The sequence below is a fragment of the Kogia breviceps genome, chromosome 17 (genome assembly GCF_026419965.1).
Source record: "Kogia breviceps isolate mKogBre1 chromosome 17, mKogBre1 haplotype 1, whole genome shotgun sequence".
In the NCBI taxonomy this organism is placed as follows: Eukaryota; Metazoa; Chordata; class Mammalia; order Artiodactyla; family Physeteridae; genus Kogia; species Kogia breviceps.
In genome coordinates this window covers 67585114-67601583 of record NC_081326.1, presented here as the reverse complement: position 1 = coordinate 67601583, position 16470 = coordinate 67585114, and the positions used below count along the sequence as shown (strand labels likewise).

The 16470-nt window shown below is 44.8% G+C and overlaps 1 protein-coding gene across 23 annotated transcripts in view; it reads left to right on the top strand.

The window, feature by feature from the left end:
* CYRIB (CYFIP related Rac1 interactor B) overlaps positions 1-16470 on the top strand; it is a 156294-nt gene that overhangs the window by 59488 nt on the left and 80336 nt on the right. For 3 of the 23 annotated variants that reach the window (XM_059043158.2, XM_067018024.1, XM_067018029.1), the window contains exon 1: positions 8287-8526. The exons of 15 other annotated variants lie outside the window; for them this stretch is intronic. The gene's annotated coding sequence lies outside the window, so the exon portion shown is untranslated. Of the gene's footprint in view, positions 1-7927; positions 8527-16470 lie in introns of those variants that run through there. 5 more of the 23 variants (XM_067018030.1, XM_067018036.1, XM_059043154.2 and 2 more) reach the window with 4 other exon arrangements.

Below are 16470 nucleotides of genomic sequence, written 5' to 3'. Positions count from 1 at the left end.
CAAAACCCAAGGTAGTCTGTAATATACATTTTTAAAAACCGTTTAAGAGTCTACCAAGACCACGGACCTATTAGATTTAGCTGTATGTAATTGCTGTTTTTAGAGTAAAAAGTGGTTGAATATTAGCAATTTCATGTTCCATCTATTGTTTTAGTTAACCCTGACAGTAGTAGTGAGTTAGGTGGTTATTGTGCCTATTTTATTTTATTTTTTATTTTTAGTTATTTATTTATTGGCTGCGTTGGGTCTTCGTTGCTGCGCGCGGGCTTTCTCTAGTTGCGGCGAGCGGGGCCTAGTCCTCGATGCGGTGAGCGGGCTTCTCATAGCGGTGGCTTCTTTTGTTGCGGAGCACGGGCTCTAGGTGTGCGGGCTTTGGTAGTTGTGGCGCACTGGCTTATTTATAAGCTCCATGTGTGCCTATTTTATAGATGACTAGTCTAGTGTTTTAGATGGAGCTTTGACATTAAGTGATTTAATTAATGTTTGTAGAAAGAAAGGGGAGGGGTGGGAAGCAAGGAAGGTTGAGTGACTCATGAATATAAACAGCTCTAGGACCTGGGGTCTAATCCTGGCTCCACCTCTTAGTAGCTTTGTGACCTCTAGCAAAATACTTAAAAATTTTTTGTACCTTACCTGAATTTTATTACCTGGAAACTGGGAGCAGTAAAATCTTTCTCATGATGTCATTATAAGGATTGAATTATAAAATGAGTGGAAATCATTTTGTTCAAAACCAGCCGAAATGAAACCATGGATCAGGGGTGTTGCAGGTAATAGTTCGTTCTGTCATCATTATATTTCAAACCAAATTCCTTTCTTTTCTCTAACCATGGTGTTTCTGGAAAACACATACAAGATCTTTTTTTTTTTTTTTTTTTTTTTAATGGTACGTGGGCCTCCCACTGTTGGGGCCTCTCCCGTTGCGGAGCACAGGCTCCGGACGCGCAGGCTCCGTGGCCATGGCTCACGGGCCCAGCCGCTCCGCGGCACGCGGGATCCTCCTGGACCGGGGCACGAACCCGTGTCCCCTGCATCGGCAGGCGGACTCTCAACCACTGCGCCACCAGGGAAGCCCAAGATCTTTGTTTTTAAATTGAAGTATAGTTGATTTTCAATGTTGTGTTAGTTTCAGGTGTACAGCACAGTGATTCAGTTATACGTGTGTATTGTTTTTTAGATTCTTTTCCATTGTAGGTTATTACAAGATAGTGAATATACTTCCTTGTGCTGTAAGTAGGTCCTTGTTGTTTATACATTTTACCTATAGTAGTGTTTATCTGTTAATCCCAAGCTCCTACTTTATCCCTCTACCCACCCCCTTCCCTTTTGGTAACTGTAAGTTCAGACAAAATCTTTGTTATTTTTATTTATTTATTTTTAAAAGATTTATTTTTATTTATTTATTTTGGCTGCCCTGGTCTTAATTGCAGCATGCAGGATCTTCGTTGCGACATGCAGGATCTTTTTTATTTTTTTTTTAGTTGCGGCATGCAGAGTCTTAGTTGAGGCATGCATGCGGGATCTAGTTCCCCGACCAGGGATCAAACCTGGGCCCCCTGCATTGGGAGTGCGGAGTCTTACCCACTGGACCACCAGGGAAGTCCCACAAAATCTTTTCTAAATGGCATCAATAAATTAGTGACCAATGACACAATTAGGGATTCTGTTTCTTTACAGATAGTTGCCCTCTGCCTCTGATGGGGTGCCATATAAGGTGGTAGAATAGCAGATTAACTTCCATTTGGGTTTCTGGGTCACAGGGTGGTGAGGCCCGGGAATGGATGGCCCACCCAGCCCTTCCTCTCTCTTCTCTCCCTCCGGCACCATCTCTGATTTTATATCATCTCAGCCCCACCTTCAGTGACCTCCTCCTGTGCCTGTGCATCTTGACAAGGTGGCCCACCTGCAGGGGGTTGGGCAGGTGGTCCAGGCAGCGGGCGCCCGGGCACACCGACGGGTTTCTCGTGGAGGGTGTGACTGTCAGAGCTGAAAATGCCAAGTGGCTCCCGAACCACACAAGGGGCTGAGAGAGCTGTTTGTGGAAAAGGGCAGCACGTCTTTGCGTGCCCTCTTAGACTTTTCTGCATCCACCTCTGCTTTTTAAACGGGGCAGTGGGCTTTGGCCTGTGGACTGCTTACAACAGCAGTAAACTCTGTGGACCAGCCCATCCCTCTTGGGAAAAACTTGGCCTCTAAACAGGGCTTGGGAAGGAGAAGTGAAGACCTACAGAAAGTCTTTCTTTTCCTCTTTTTACGTTAAAGTCTTGGCAAGAAAACATGTTCTTTATTTCTGTCGCCTGTATCAGCAGCAGATTCCCGAATTGAACTCCTAGGCATCATCGTGGCTTCGTCATACTTCAGCTTTTCCGGCTGCAGACAGTTTTGCTTCTCTAGTTGACGGGGACTCTAATAACTCCAGGTGGTGAATGGGCGGCGGGGAGTACAGTTCTGTAGAAATACAGCTCTAAAGCAATACAAACACAGAGGGAAAAAATGGGAAGCTTGTCAAGAAGGAAGTGCTGTATTATAACATGTTACCTTTATTGACATTGAAGAAACCTCCCCTTTAGCTTAACACTAGGAGACTTGTTAAATACTTTGTGGTGTAGCTACATGATCCAGTACGTACGTATTATAGAGCCTTTAACAACAAGGTGCTGAAGTACTTTTGTTAAGGAAAGGTGACTAAGATAAATCTTGAGATGAATATAGCAGATGATAATTCAGAATAGGAACCATTTTTGTAAAAATATATGCATTATCTTTATACGGGTATAGACACAGAAGAAAACATTTGGAAGCATATCCACGTGGTATGGGAGGTTGGATCATGGGTGTTTATATTTTCTTCCTTTTGCTCATCTGCATTTTCCAATTTTTTTCTGCAATCAGCATGTATTATTCATATAATCAGAGTGAAAGAAAGGTGGAGGGGGCCAGGAACCTCTCTTTTTACCCAAAGAAACCATTCCATGTATTTATTGAGGGTCTCTTAGGAGCTGGGTGGGCATAGTGACAGGTGTAGGAGTGGGCAAGGTAGCCCTGGCCTCTGACTTCACTGAGCTGACATTGTGTTGTGAGTCTTTTCTTACTTAAAATGTTTTTTAAGCTCAAAAAATAAAAACAATAATTACAGGTTGTGGTAAGTGCTATGAAGGAAAAAGAAGCCAGTGACGTATGAGGGGATGATGGATGATCGACTTTAGGAAAGATGATGGGGCCACTTTGAGGAAGCGACCCTTGAACCTGGAGGCTGAGAGACAGCCACGTGAAGGTGCTGGAAAGCGTATTGGAGACGCTGGAAAGCGTATTGGAGACGCAGGCAAGCACCAGCAGATGCAAGGCAGTGAGAGTCTGCTGCTTTCCTGCAGGTCACTCAGAGGGCTGGTGAAACTTGAACTGGAGCTGCTCACTTGTGAGAAATGTGTTACACTTGGAAATGTGAGGAGCCTCACAGATACACCCTGTACCTGGGGGCGTACGGTCACGTGGACAACTTTATGGCCCCGGAGAGACTGGTGACTGCTTTGCTAAATAACAGGAATGTGTTGGGTTTGAGCTGTTGGCTTTGTTCTTTGGTTCTTTTTTAGGGGCAGCTCTGATGCCGTCTTTCATGCTGGACAGGCTTCGAGTGCTGCTGAGGGATTCGCAGGCCTCCTTCCTCGTCCTCTTCTGCATTCATTAAATGCACCCACTGGGTGGATGCTCATCTGTAAGGCATGACCCTGGAGTCTTAGTCCTTAGCCTCGGCTCTGTTGGAAATATTTGGGAAGGCGCCTCTTTGTTCAGGGATTCAGTATTCATTCATTCCTTAAAGAGGAGGAGACAAGCAGTTGAGAGAAGTTCCTGAATGTTAGATTAAGGACAAAGACTGTACACAGAGGCAGTAAAAGCTATAATCGAGGCGCTTAAACATACTGAATGGTGTATATGAGTTAACGAGGGCAGCAGCTATTCACAGAGTCCTAAGAGCGGTTGGGCCGTACCAATCAGGAACCATAACGATGTTCAGATCCTTTGACCCAGTGATTACAGTCCACGGAACTTATGCTGAAGTCATCATTTTTTTAAATGGGGAGAAGCCAAGAAAGCTGTGAGGTCTATAATAGCAGTCATAGTCAATAATGACATAGTGCTTTGGGGTTCTGAACATATTTTCCTATATAGTATTTATGAGAGCATCACAGCATTCCTGTGGATAGGTTTTTATTCCCATTTCACAGATGGGAAATGGAAGGTTAGAGAGATGAAGTGTGTGCCCTGCTTCACTCTGGCAGATTCAGGCTCTGAACTCCAGCATGTGCACTGTCGCCTGGTGGGTGTGCTCCGAAACTAAGGAAAATGTTGGGAGTCAAGGAGGCACAGGGAAGGATCCAAGACTGAAAATAATTATTGAACTTAATGTATGCTTCGTTCTGTCCCAAATACTGTACAAATTTTACCTAAACTAATCCTTACAACAAACTTGTGGGGAAACTGAGGCTCTGAGAGGTTCACTTGTGAAGGGTTTTGAATAGACTTCAAAACCCCGGCGGGGCTAAATCCACAGCTAAATAAAGCTGCTTTCAGCTCCGCTTTATTGCCCTCTGCTTTACAAGAATGCATTGCTCCAAGAGGGAATAAATGAACGAAGGAACGAATGGATTAGGTGGATTAGGACTTGAGAACCAGCTTCCATAGGGAATTAGACATCAGGATTCCCACGGTTGATAGGTTCTTTTCAACAGCTTTGCAATTTCTGCTTGCAGAACATTTGCCCAGCCTCTCCCATGAGAGTTGCAGCTTTGCTGGCCCTTGAGGCTATGCTTTTCCAATACCCTTCACCTAAAGGCTCTCTTTCTACGCTCAACTCATCCTTTGCAAAATGCCCAGAGCCAAATGTGTCTAGGGTGAACCAGGCGTGCAGGGTGTGGACCTTTAGCAACTGAAGGAAACAGAGTTATTTCAACACGATGAAATATTCTGCAGCCATTAAAATGATAAATGTGACTGGAGAAATAGGAAAAAGTATTGGGAAATAGTTGCAGACATCTGAAGATACCAACTGAAGCAATGTGCATTTACAGGGATAAAGGCTGAAAGAGAACAGGAATGAAAACTGTGTAAAGGTTTTGGGATTGGATGGTGTCACCGTTCAGTTAGTCTACTAAGCTAGGAACCTCAGGGTCACCCTCCACAGCTCCTGCTTTTTCTTCTCCTAGATTCAGCTAGTCACAAACTCTTGTAGATTCCACATCAGTAAATATCTTAATTCTGGTGCCCATCCTTCGTCTCCATTGCTAGTTTCCTAGAACGGGCTCTTATTATCTCTCGCCTGCACTTCACGACAGCTCCACTGGTCTGCTGGTCTCCATTCTCTCTCCTACTGTAGTCCATATTGGACACTGTGGTCAGAGTGTCTTGATGTAAAACACACCTGATTATGTCTCTCCTTTGCTTAGAAGCTTCTCTTTACCGGTGGTTGCCTTCAGGAGGTAAGTTCATACTCCTTAGCTTGGCATATGAGGAGGTCCTTTACAGTCTTACCACCCCAGTCTTCCCCCCAGCATGTGTGAACTCCCCTTCCTCTGCCTCTGTGCCCATGTGCCTCTTCTTCGTGGCCCTTGCCTCATCTCTTCAAGACCAAGCTCATCTTTTCTGAAGCCTTCACAGCCATTCCAGGGAGGGTTAGTTCCTCCACCCTCCTAAATTACAACGAATCATGCCATGTTGTAATTGTGAGCTTATAGCCCTTCCTTTTATGAAATTTTGAGCCCTTCCAGGGCAGGGACCACGTGGCTTACTGTCCTTCACCCTAAACTCTCAGCATGGTGCCTGGGACATAGTAGAGGGGCAAAAACATGTGTTGACTGAATGACTCAATGACTGATTTTGTAAAAAGTAAAAGAGGAAATGCGAGTCAAGGGCTGATAGTACAGTGCTTGACACATACTAAGGACTCAAAAACATGCTAGCAAGCCACCATGATTAAATTATCATTGGAGCTTAGTGCTTTTATGTAAACATCTTTTTTTTTTTTGCATCCTTCCGCTTGTTTTTTCAACCTAAAACTTTGACCTCAGCTGAAATGTGATTACATTCATGCAGAATGATGAGGAAAGGATCGTGGAAGAATAAATTCAGCACTTAGGGTCTTGTTTTCTGTTCCTTCTTTCAGGACATCCCCCATGGGGTAGTGGTAGAGCTTCCTCATGAGTTCTTACAGATCAGGAACAGGTCTAAGGCTGATAAGGACAAAGGTCCCTCTGAAAGGGGCGCTGCATCCTCCTCATGGGATGCATCCTATTTTATGGTTATCACTCATCAAATGGACTGTTTTCTTTGCTGGATGGTCAGCTCCCCCAGGCCAGCATCATGCCTATGTTGCTTTCCAGAAATGAAATTAGAACCAATGGATGACAGTTGTTGGGCATCAGATTTCTGATCAGTGTAAAAGAAGAGGCTCCTCACAAATAGAGGAGGCTGACCATTGTGATAATGAGCTCCCCATAAATGGAGACACTTGAGCTAAACTGGATGTTCAGGTGTTGAGGATATTACAGAAGAGATTTTTGCCCTCAGTGGGAGATTGGGTTACAGGTGTGTGATTACTCAGAGCACACATCTAAGGGACTGAGCAGGTGTAAGAACTAGATAGAGTTCAAATAGAGGACTGTGGGTCGATGTGGACCAGGGTTATTTAAGAGTGGGTGTCGGTGTGTCAAACAAATGGACCAGAGTTCTTGGATTGTGAAGACTGTTCTCTCAGCGTTAGGGTTTGCAAAACATCAGCTCCCTGTGTTTAATTGAAATTGATGAAGATTATAATGGATACAGTGTAGGACCCCCAAAGCATCCATAAGTATGATAATTAGGGTAAAAGTATGAGGCCTAGGACTCTTGCCCTTAGAGTGTGCCTTGAAAAAGTCACCTACTCTCTCCATGACTCTCTTAACACATTTCTTTGTAATATGGCCAATATCACTTGGTCTCCGTGTAACTCAAGAGGAAGAGGAAGACAGAAGGCTAAATAAGGTTAAGGGTTGCCCTTCTATACTTGGGGCAAGGAGTGATTTCTTGGCTACATGTGCTGAGGCCCAGATAGTTACTGGGATCTTACCCATTTGACTAGAACAAGGGTTCTTAATCAGGGTTTCACAGATAGGCTTCCTGGATCCAAAAATCTCCCGAAATTGTGTGCACATTTGTGTGAATATTTATGCACGTATTTGTGCACATTTGTGTGCATATATGCATTTTCCTGGAGAGAAAAGCGCATACTTTTATGGGATTTTCAGTAGGGCTCTTGACCCCAAAATGTGTAGAACCATTTACCTCCATAGAAACGATCCGCTCCGCAGTCACATTGAAAATATCCCTGGGAGAGGTAACGTTGTGATCGTTTACACGTTAGTATTAATGAAAAAATCTGAGAGTTTCATAACAGGATTAGGATGAACTAGCTAGATGGAATGTTCTGGTTTTGTAGGTAAAGAGGGAGCATTTATGCTGAGTAAAAAGGGAATTAGGGAAAAATGAAGAAGCTGCGCCCTCTGTCACATCCAACTTCTTTGTCCATCAGATATCTTTGCCCAGAGCAGACCCCAGAACAAAGTCCCGTTTGTCTGAAAGTGCTATGAGTAGCACCGTACAAGTCTCACGTGGCGCCTGATTTCTGTTCTCAGACTGATTATTTAACACCTCCCAAGGGCGTCTCCAGGATACCTTCGCAGGCGATACCTTCGCACCCCCAGTACCTCTCGGCTCTGGGGAGCCTGCCAAGCGCATCTGCCGTGTCTGGGAGTGTGAGGCTCAGTACCTGGCAGAGAGGGAAAGGCTTGCCCACCAACCCAGCCATTCCTCGCGTGGGTGGGTGATGGTGGTATGTGACGACTTTGATGGGTTCAGCACAGAGCGCCTATCCGCGAGTCTCGAGTTCCAGTTTCTGCCATTTCTGAGTTCGCCGACCTGAGGCAGGTCACCGTCACCTCTGAACCTCAGTGTTCCATCTGTAAAACGAGACGGCTGCAAGACCCCGACCCACCCAGATGCCGTCTCCGCACGAAAGTGCTGCCCCTTTAAGGAGGGCGGGGGGAGCGGAGAAGGTGGCCGCGCCCCCTTCGTCTCCTAGCTGAGCCCTCCAGACCACCTGTCTTCTGCCTCGTCCCGCCCCCTTGGGGAGGGGCGGGGAAGGAGGGGCGGGGAAGGAAGGCTGAGGATTTACCTTACGGGGCGGGCGCGCGGCGCATGCGCACGGCCGGACAGGTCCGCGGCGCACTCACTTCCTGGCATTCCCTCCTCCCACTCCTCGCCGTTACCCTGTACATCCGGGTCACTTGCCCTCCCAGATCCGAACCGCCGCTGCCGCCGCAGCCTGGCTCGTCGCGGCTCCGACACAGGGGCAGGTGCGGAGGGGCTCCTGGTCCGGCCGCCGCCGCTGCCCCGCTCCGGGCCCGGGGCTCCCCCTAGCGCCGCTGAGGAGCCGCCGTCGCGGCTCGAGGAGGGCGGAGGAGCGGGGCTGAGAGAGCCTGGAGGTTCGCGCGGAGGGTGAGTGATTTTTTTTTACCATTTCCCCCTCTTCCCTCACAGTCCTCGCTTTCCTGCTCCGCGCGCGACCCCATTTTGGCGGAGAGGCGGGTGCGGTGGGACCGGCGCCGGTGCGGGGCTTCTTCATCCCCTGGCGCGGGGGCCCGCCCCGGCGCTGCGGCTGCATGTCCGCGGGCGCCCCAGTCCCTTCTTCCGCGACCCGGGCCCCCGCGGCACTCATTCATTCGGATCTTCCTTTCTTCCGCCGCTTCCTTCCACTCGCACCTCCGCGCGCGTGCTCGCCGCCCCCTCCCACCCCCGAACCCTGCCGCCGCCCGTGACCTTTGGCTCCCCGGCTTCTCCCCCCGGCCCCCGCGTCGACGTTCGCCCCCTACCCGCAGCTCCCAACGCCCTTTACTCCTAGCGGCCGCCTTCTCTCCTTCCCTCTCTCCCGGTGCTGGTCCCTAGTCCACACCCCCTTGTCCCTCGGACTCCGCCATGCCTCGCCCGTACACCCGGCCCTCCCGGTCACCCGCGTGGAAGTTGGTGCCCCCATCCCTTCCACCTGTGCGGCCAGGCCGTCCACCTTAGGTACTGCGTTGACCTCTCACTTCGCAGCATTTAAAGTCCAGATTCTCAGTCCTAGGGTGTGGTCTTAGTGTGTTTCCAGAACACACATTCCTACTCTAATTACCCAAATCCATGACTGTCAAACTGTAGTGGAAGTGGCAGTTGGTGTGTGTGTGTGTGTGTGTGTGTGTGTGTGTGTGTGTGTGTTCCGCACGGCTATTCTGGGTCGCACCAAATATCTCCTTTTGCTCTTCCCCCGCCCCCCCCGGAGGAGTATGTATCTATGATGGATTAATTTTCTCTGAATGTAAAATTTAGCGGAAGATTGTTACTCTTTCGATTCTTCCACGTTCCTTCCCGCGCGGTTCCGTGACTGATTTGCAACATTACCTGTTAATACTGTTTGTTGGTGAGACTTTTTCTCGGCTCATCTGTCAACATTAGTGACTGAGTGGCTCCCGGTGTGCCGAATGCTGATGAAATGCCTGAATCGTGCGGTACCACAAAACGCCATTCTGGATAAGACAGCATTGGAGCATTTGTTTACATTTCTTTCCCCCTTCCTGTGAATTTATTGAGCTTGCCATTTTCTTACTCCTTAATGTTTAATGTACAGAATGAATATAGTTTGTCAATTGTGTGTTCTTACAGTCTTGCCATTTGGACAGAGGAGTGTTTTGTATAGCTGAAGGAATTTCAGTCACTTGGGTGTTCAGGGACTTATTGCAAATCATTTTAGACTAATATATCAAGAAAAATACACTGATACTTTCAGTTCTTTAATTATACTTAATAGAAACAGAAGCTTCATGTCTGAAACAACTTGATAATTGGGGTTTATTTGATAGCTTGCTTGTAAAGTGTTGCAGTTAACTGAAACTGCCCGATTCAGCATTCATAAAATGAAATGACAGCACTTTTTTTTTCATGTGACTTTCATAGTCCATAATAATGAACTCCAAGGAAGGTACTTAGTTCTGAAGTACACTTACCTGTGTATCAGTGTGATACAATTGCTATCAAATTAATAGCATTTTCCTAACAGCCCTCTCTTCTGGGGAGCTAGGTACTAAAAAGGTGGTTGATTGCTTGTCCCCTTTCAGGTTTTGGATGACCACTTTAATCACTAAGATTACTTAATTCAGAGTCAAGATTGCATTGTTTTGGCAGAGCAATATTGCTAGATAATATATTTTTAAAATTCTTTAAAACTTTAACAGTTATGTAGCTACTTGAGAGGAAACTCTTGTTTTGTAAAATGTAGGATATATAGTATGAACTCTAGATTATTTGATAATTGCATCGAGGCTAGATTTTTCTCTCCTAAGAAAATGGTTCATCAGAGGGAGGCATGATTAGTAAATTGGTCCTAGTCGCCTCAGCAAAAATGCAATTTCAGATGCTGAGTAAAACTAAGTGAATGTAGCTTACTTCTGATAGGTTTACAGGTGACATTTAACATCAAATTTAAGATTTATTTCTCTGAACTTTCCACCCCAAATGGGTAAAAAATTATGTTAGTTAGTGTCACTCTTGAGATTACTTGACTCATTTGAAGTGGCCATTTACCTTTACTTAGTAAGTAATTGATTGAGCAGTAGAGAGGGATGCTTATTTCATTTAATCCTAGTCTCCATGGGGAAAATATTGTACTGTCACTTATATGAGGTTACTTAACTCATTAAGTATTGATGCAGTCAACCGTTAGAGCTTATAATTTGCTCTTTCACTGGTCAAGGAAAACAAAATTATAAAATTTCAAAATATTTAATAATATTGTTAGTGGCTTGCCCACTCTTACTTTTTTTGGTCTCTCCTTTTCTGTTACTACACCAGAGTTTAGCACAATGCCTGCCTAGTGCACAGTGGATATGCAGTCAATGTTTTGACTAATTGAATGAATGGCAGGGTTGCAAAGAGTTTGACTCTAACATTGTTTTGTAATTATGTGGCAAAAGTTTTGGAGAAAGCTGTTGATTGCTCTCAGCTGCAGTTTTCTCAAGTAACTTGTACATTTTGAGGATTGTTATATTTGATTATTTTAAACTGCTTTGAAATCTTTGGGGAGAAAGTACAATAGACATTGGTTTGTGTTATGCTTTAGTACACTGAATGGATTTGTTCACTTAGAATGGGTGTTTGATATGTGTATCTTGTCAGCATTCATGAGCAGTGGTCAATTCAGATAATTTCTGTGCATTTAAAGTTTCTGAAAGTCAGCATAAAAATTCTTGAGTGTGTGAGCTCATGTTATATTATCAGTTCACTAAATTAGGTTAATTTTTCAAGGAGCATTTTTTCATATAGTAGAAATGTAAGGAATAATCCAATAATGTGGCAGTGGTTACTTAACATTTCAGTGGTGGTGATGACAATGACATTATTAGTAACTAACACTTACCCTAGTGTGTGCTACTTGCCAGGTACTGATCTTTACAATACCCTAATGCTAATAGGTGTTAGTATTTCCATTTTACAGACCGGAAACTAAGGTTAAGTAACAAAAGTGACACAACTACTAAGTGGTAGGTCTGGGTCTTGACTCTTAATTGTTACGCTAAAATAGTGAACACTTCTGTACCAAGTTCTCTGTACACATTGTTAGTTTTATGACAGCAGTGCAAGGTGTAGGTTAATTAACATTAGGAAAGTAAGGCTCAAACTGCTTAGGTACCTTGTCCAAGTGCAAGCCCAAGGAGGATGAGGAAGGCTGGCATTTAAACCCCGGCCTCTGTGACTTGCGGCCTTCCCTCAAATTCTGTTTCAAAATACTAATTTGAGGTCCTGTATTTTATGTTATATATTTAGAAGGCATACTTAAAACAGCAAATCTCCAGACTTTTTCACCTGCCACACAGGATGGATAGTGTTCACTGTTCTTTACTCTCTGAGCATATACAGGATTATAATTTCCCGCTTACTGGCTGTAGCTTCGCCCCTTTCACCCTCTTGCAAGTATATTGGAATGCAAATGAGAGACATTTGTAAAACTATTTAAACAAGGAAATCATTCTAAGAATTTTGATTCTTTAACTATACGCATTTCTTGTGATACGTTCCACTTCCTGATTGTGGTACCATGGGTGAAAATGGCTGTTTACAAAGACACTGGATGATTTTGTTTAAAAAGAAGACCTAATGCAAAGGTGTATTTTTGTAGCTATTTAATTTGAAAAGGTGATGTTCTGTGGTCCTATTCTGTACAGCACTGTGAAGCTTCCAATCCTGTACAGTTATTTTCTGCCATGCAAGTAATCTCTGCTTGATGTATTCTAGTTGGTGCATTATGTCTGGTCTATATTAAATTTAAACGGATATACTTTTCACTGTGTCTACATATACTGTGCCTAAAATCCTCCTCCCACTCATAAATTGGCGTGTTCTCAGATAATCCAAATTATACTGACTACTAAGGTCAAACAATTTGAGAAAACGCTGTGAAAAAAGATTATGACATATTCCCAGATATTATTATTTGGGGGATTATTTATGCCATTTCTCTGTTCTAAGTGCGGATAGTGGAGAATAGAAGGCACTAATTTAAGTGAAAGTGGAGATTGACTAGTTCTTGAAGTGGTCTTTTGTAGTTTGTTGACTTGTGCTCTTTTTTTTGTTTTTGGCTGTGCCGCACTGCTTGCGGGATGTGAGTTGCTGACCCAGGATCGAATCTGGGCCCTTGGCAGGGAAAGAGCGGAGTCCTAACCACTGGACCACCAGGGAATTCTCAACTTGTCTTATTGATAGATTCTACTTGTAAAATTTTAGTATGTATGGACAAAAATATTGCCTTTAAGCCCTGATTTGCTCTTGTCTGATAGTATTGTCAGATCTATAAGATAGGAATAATACTCTCTCTGCTACGTGCCTTATAACACTCTTGTGAAATTTTTGTATTAATTTCAATGCAACATAATAGGGAAGGATGTGATGCATTTCTAAGTCAGATGATCATTAAAATTCTTTTTTGGTTTTGATCGTTTGTTTTCTTTGACACCTGGCACAATACCTGGTATATGATTGCCATTAATTACCCAAATAGTTATTGAGCATGACGTAAGCAGGGTTATAAAATAGTGAATAAAATGTTAGTGGTCCCTTTTCTACAGCAGAAGAAAAGATAGAGAAAAATAGACAGTATGAATTTCGCAGGTACCTAATCTTATTTTATGAGTCAGGATAAATGCCCATGTTGTAATGCCATCTAAATTAAGATTTGAAGAGTGGACCATTAGTCAGTTGGGCAGAAGGGAGAATGCACGCTCATCGAGAGAGGGAGAGGCCAGAGCCTGGAGATAAGAGAAGTCCTGTACGTCTTCGAGATGGTTGTTGGTTCTGTATGGCAGTAATACAGGTTATAAAGGAGGTGTGGGAAAGAGGTAGACAGTAAGTAAGCTGTAAGGCTGGCTGTCTGAGTCATGTTAACAAGTTCAAGTCAGTTTAGACTGAAGGCCAGGGGAAACCATCATAGGAAGTTAAAAGGGATGAGAGTGAAATATTCATCTTTTCAGAAGATTGTTCTGACAGCTGTTAGAGAATGGATTGAAGGTAAACCAAGATTGAATACAGGCGAGCAAGTTAAAAGGCTGTTGCTAAAGTCCAGGAAAGAATTGATAGTGATCAGTACTCCTGTTGACAGTGGAGGGATGATGTTAAGTCTGCAAGATTTGATGATTTACTGGATGTCGGCTCCATTGAACCCATAACTTTGTGTCCAGTGGTAGAGTAGAGGATGAATTTCCCCCAGAGGGCTCACTACCACTTTTTTCATGTAAAGTTGAGACGTGGGGCTAAGGCAGTCCAGCTATATTTGCAAATATGCATTTTCCATTGACTCTCCATATTGTTAGTCTTTGAGTATGAGTTGATCCACCCCAAAGTAGGAATATCAGACTGGAGCTTATGAGGCCTCCATGAGTTAGGCATTCAGTTTCCACAAGAGCCCAGTAGCAAGCTAATAGCTGCTTAACAAAAGGAGCGTGCCTCATAGCTGTGTCAGGGAGGCAGAAGAGTCCAAACCCCGGGAGCACCTACAGGTGGCACCTTTGTCAGAGGCTCCAATCAGTAAAATCATGAGTCACAGAGACTTGTGACTAAAAATGGTTATGAGGGTTGTGGAGCCCCAAAGGTACTAGCATACTAGCACTTTTCCACATGCAGCCCTTCCTGATAGGGAGAATCCCCTCTGGGACATACAGGAAGGGGAAGTGCAACCGTATACCACATAAGTTCCTACTGTACATGAGGATGGATGTAGAAGCAACAACAAGAGGACATTGAATTGGCCCAAAGAGCCCCAGCAATAAGTCACTTCATTTCCCTCCCCTACTGTAAATCCTGCCCAAACCCTATTAGTTGAATCTGATGTCCCTTCCTCTGTGGGACCAGATAGGAGGGTGTCTGTATCCAGGAGAGCCATAAAACTCTGAGTCCCTCTCTAAAGTTTTCTGGACAGCTTCTCAGGGGTGTGTATGGCCTTCAGTCCTTCTTGGGGGTCAGGGAGACCTCAGCCCTATCCCTTATTATTTTTTTCTTTAAAACAGAAGAGTTTGGGGATAGTAGTAGAGAGGGATAGAGAAGGGGGCACGAGGGAGAGAGCAACTCTGTACCAGGAATCAAGGCTTTGTATTCACTTTTGGTCATTCCCTTGTACGTCAGCCAAAAGAACTTCAAATACTTTTGGTCCATCTAAAGCTCTGTATTATCAGCAAGGTCATCATTACTTACACAGTCTATTTTAGCTTTGGGGACTGTCTGGCTCAGCAGCCCCAGCCTTTCGCCTGGAGACGCAACGCTTGTTGCCCATCATCATGACACGTCCCCTCCTCTGCCAGCCCAGGGGAGACTGAGTGACAGCCAAGTCACCATTGCAGTGCCTGATTTTGACCCCCCTTCTCGCTGCTCAGTTTCCACACATGAATTCAACTCCTTTCATTAACTGGACAGTGGGGGTCCTTACTCCCACCTTCTGTCCACCCACCACCAGGATCACTCTCTGATTCCAGTGTGTCTTCTCATTTCCCAGAACTCTGACCTCAGGGGGCCCTTATTCTCTCTCTCCTAGGAAGTCATGGCTATGTCAGTGTCCCATTCTTTTTGCCAAAACTGTCCAGAATCATGACGATCTGAGATCTTATCCTACTTTGAAGCGAATAAATTTCCCTGCCACGTTTTCATGGATGCTGGTAGAAGACATGAGACTCCTGTGTAAGAGATGAAGGACAGTTTATTCCTCTCAGTAATAGCAGTAGCCAGAGTATCAGCATTTGTAATGTTTTCCTGATCCTCAGGCACCCATAGTGGTCCATGTTATTGGAGAGAAGCCCTGCGTTTAGGGAACCCACATCTTTTGTAATGAGCAGTAAGCAAGTCTGTCCTTTGCTCTAGAGGGATACAATATACTGCACAGTAAGCATGCCCATCCTTTGCTGTAGAGGGAGTCACTGTCTTTACCTTTCAAGGCTGTTTGCTGCACGGATGTCCTTGAAAATATAGTTCGAAGCAAAAGGCAGTTGGTACCTCTGCTTGCAACATATTAAAAAGGCAGACCTGGGCTCCCCTGGTGGTGCAGTGGTTGAGAGTCCGCCTGCCGATGCAGGGGACGCGGGTTCGTGCCCCGGTCCGAGAAGATCCCACATGCCGCGGAGCGGCTGGGCCCGTGAGCCGTGGCCGCTGAGCCTGCGCGTCCGGAGCCTGTGGTCCGCAACGGGAGAGGCCACAACAGTGAGAGTCCCGCGTACCGAAAAAAATTTAAAAAAAAAAGACAGACCTATAGAGAATTGTTTCCCAACATAGATGTAAACTATACTTCAATAAATCTGACTTTAAAAAGAAGCTGCCATGTAGTAAGAACACAATACGTATTATTATTGGTGTTCGTGTCCTTGTTTTGTTTTTGAGGGCAAACCTCTATGCAATGACTTTTGTGGAATTTTGGGATTAATTTTCTCCAAGGTAAGATGCTAACTAATAACATTTACTCAAAAAGTAATGTCCAACATGTTCAGATGCCTTTTGATTTGAAAAAAAGAAATCATATGTGGAATTTCAGGAACATTAAAGTAAAATATGAGAAAACCACCTTGGGTTGCAAGGAATGGGACTACTTTTCTTTTCTTTTTTTTTTGTTATGTGGGCCTCTCACTGCTGTGGCCTCTCCCTTTGCGGAGCACAGGCTCCGGACGCGCAGGCTCAGCGGCCACGGCTCACGGGCCCAGCCGATCCGCGGCATGTGGGATCCTCCCGGACCGGGGCACGAACCCGCGTCCCCTGCGTCGGCAGGCGGACTCTCAACCACTGTGCCACCAGGGAAGCCCTGCTTTTCTTTATATCAAACTACATTGCTCTACTTAAAATTCTGGCAAATTTTAAGAAACAAAACAATGTTAATTAAGTACA